Source organism: Hipposideros armiger, unplaced genomic scaffold (genome assembly GCF_001890085.2).
Source record: "Hipposideros armiger isolate ML-2016 unplaced genomic scaffold, ASM189008v1 scaffold_7, whole genome shotgun sequence".
NCBI classification, from domain to species: domain Eukaryota; kingdom Metazoa; phylum Chordata; class Mammalia; order Chiroptera; family Hipposideridae; genus Hipposideros; species Hipposideros armiger.
In genome coordinates, this window is record NW_017731357.1 from 6,083,552 (window position 1) to 6,086,632 (window position 3,081).

The 3,081-nt window shown below is 36.4% G+C and overlaps 1 long non-coding RNA gene across 1 annotated transcript in view; it reads right to left on the reverse strand.

The window, feature by feature from the left end:
* Positions 1 to 3,081, reverse strand: part of LOC109386659 (uncharacterized) — a 105,626-nt gene that overhangs the window by 99,277 nt on the left and 3,268 nt on the right. The window contains exon 2 of the long non-coding RNA XR_002124825.1: positions 1,233 to 1,396. This is a non-coding gene — a long non-coding RNA (uncharacterized LOC109386659). The remainder of the gene's footprint in view (positions 1 to 1,232; positions 1,397 to 3,081) is intronic.

Consider the following 3,081-nt stretch of genomic DNA (forward strand, 5'->3'; position numbering starts at 1 on the left):
GTTGTGTGTGTTGTGTTGGTAAATGAAATCAGGTTTGAGCAAGTTTTGATAAATAAATGTATAAAAATGAAAAAAAAAAAGTCAAACTTATGGAATCAAAGAGTAGATTGGGGTTTGCCAGGGGCCAGGGATGGGGGAAATGGAGAGATGTTGGTAAAATGGTACAAACTCCCAGTTATAAAATGAATAAATTCTAGGGATCTAACAATGTGGTGACAATAGCTAACATGTACTGTATACTTAAAGTTGCTAAGAGAGTAGATCTTAAATGTCCTCACCACAAAATTTTTAAAAAGGTTAACTGTGTGAGGTGAAACATAAGGTACTGAATTTTGGCATAGCTAGAAATTTAAAAGATTATAAATTTGTATAAGTATTTTTTGAAACATTATTTCAAAGCCTGAAACCAGAATCGTTAAAATAACTGATACTTCTACCTCTTTTATAAGCAAGTTATAATTGAAGTTTCCTTATAGTTCTCTCTCTTTTTTTTAAGCTGAGCCATCCTGCCACCTGTTGGCAGCTCAGCTCCGGCTGGGAATCAAATCAGCAACCCTTCTGCTCAGAGCTCACACTTTTGAGCAAGCTCTTAACCAACTGAGCCACTCGGCTGGCCCTATAGTTCTCTTTTTTAATGTTAGTTTTAAACACTCTATAAATTACAAAAATGTTTAAAAAACCTGAAAGATTGAGTAGATATAGATTAAAAGCTGCTCATTAGGAAAGAAAAAAGATCTGGGCCTTTAGTTGATTACCCATCCTCAATTTTTAAAAACTTTTTATTATGTATATTCTCACACACACAGAAGAGAAAAAAACCCAGAGTATAATGAACTCTCGTGTATCCATCATCAGCTTTACCAATTGTCAACATTCTGCCAACCTTATTTCATCTACCTCCCCCAACATTTTTTCTGAAGTATTTTAAAAGAAATCCTAGACACTTCGTTTCACATGTAAATGTATGTAAGTTAATTTTAATCCCAAACAAGTTAATGTAATATAATATAAATAGAACTACAGTGCATAGATGGAGGAATATACCGGTTTCATTCATTCATGAAAGCCAGATAGTTAGGGACTAAAATAGGTGCTGGGGATATCAGAGAGAGAGCCACATCAGGGCAGGAGAAGACAGAAAGTTCATAAGTTATTAGGTGGAAAAACAAATACAAGAATCATTACTCCTAAGTGGTGATGATGATAATAGTTAATAATTACAGATCACTTACTGTTTTAAGCCCTTTGCAAATGTTAACTCATTTATTCTTCACAATCATCCTCCAGGGTAAACATTATTATTACAGAGAAGTGAAGTAATTTGCTGGAGAGCATTCAGATCTTAAGTGGTTGAGCTAGGATTTTGTCTAAGTGGTTTGATTTCAGAGGCTGTGCTCTAAGGGAAAAAAAGAGAGAAAACTACTTTTAGATTGTGGTACAAACAATGTTAGTTGTTCACCAAACCATTTCATTTTCTTCCTAGGCACAAAGGAAGACTGTATTTCCTGGCTCCCTAGCCTTTAAATGGGCCCTGTGACTAATCCCAGCTAATGGTATGTGGGTGGGCACAAAAAAACCCCAAAACTCTCCCTGGCTAGAGTGACAGCTTCCTGGGCTGGAAGGAGCCTGGATCTCTGGGTTACTAGTTAGAAGATAACCTCTCCATCAGGTACATCTTTACTGAACTTTGTGAGCACAAGAAATAAATTCTTACTGTGTTAAGTCACTGAGATTTTGGGGTTTGTTATGGCAGCTAGAATAAATTATACCAAGAGAAACATATTAATTTAAACTTTTAAAAATTATGAAATATTTTAAAAATATTGAAAAGTACAGAATATATTAACAATCATATCTCTATCTCTAGGTTTAACAGATGTTAATATTGTCACATTTCCTTCAGGTTTTCCTTCAAGAAACCCATTAGATACAACTCATAGCTAATAACCAATAAAGCATCACCTTATCCCTTATTCCTCCCTAGAAGTAACTACTATCCTGAAGGTCATGTCTATCATTCTCACTTACATTTTTTATTTTGACTGCCATATATTAAATCATAGAGCATTATTTTGTGTGCTTTAAAAATGGACATAAATGGTATCAAAAATTCTTTTTTCATTCAATATTGTTTTTGAGATGTACCCATGTTGGTACATGTAGGTCTACTTCATTTATTTGAAGTTACATAGAAATATAGTCATTTATCCATTCTCCTACTTACAGTTAAGATCGTTCATGTTTTTTTGCTTCCACAAACAATGCTGCAGTGAACATCCTTGTACATGCCTAATATATAGTCAAAGGTCTCTCTGAGGATTTTCCCACTTAAACTGATACTATGAAAATGAGAAGCCAGCCACGTGAAGAGCTGGGAAGCAGGTGCTTCAGGTATCCAGAGCAGTGGACAAGCCTGACACCTTAGGGAATGGTATGTTTTAGACCCAGTGAGGTTACAGTGTAGTGAGTGAGAGAAAGAGTAGCAGGAGTGGCAGGAGGAACAGGAAAGGGCCACCCTGTTAATGGCTTTAGAGGCCAGTAAGAAGTTTGGGTCTTGTTTTATATGCAAAGCCACTAAAGTGTTCTCATTTTTTTCTAGATTGGTCAGACCATACTCACAGTATTTTGAGTTCCTTCGTTCAACTTCACTATGAATGGATCATTTGTTGAATGAATGCAGTTACTGCTTTTGCTCTCCGTTTTGAAGGAATTGATTGTAATAAGAAAAAATTACTTTCCAATTCCTTTTCTGCTCTTTTGTGTCTGAGGGGCAGCTATATGTTTCAAAATAAATTATATGTATCACACTTTCATTTTTCCATCAAAAGGGCTTAAAAGGAAATTCTTTTTTTCTCCATATTTTGCAATCAATTTGTTCCTTCTATTAAAATCAGACTGACTTTGGGCCAGCCGAGTGGTTCAGCTGATTAAGAGTTCACTCAAGAGTGCGAGCTCTGGGCTGGCCGAGTGGCGCGTTGGTTAAGAGCTGGCTTGGGACGCCAGAGGGTCCCGGTTCGGATCCCACATATGAGGGCCAGTGACACTGCCCTTCACAGCTAAGATGCTGAACAACAGCTCAAC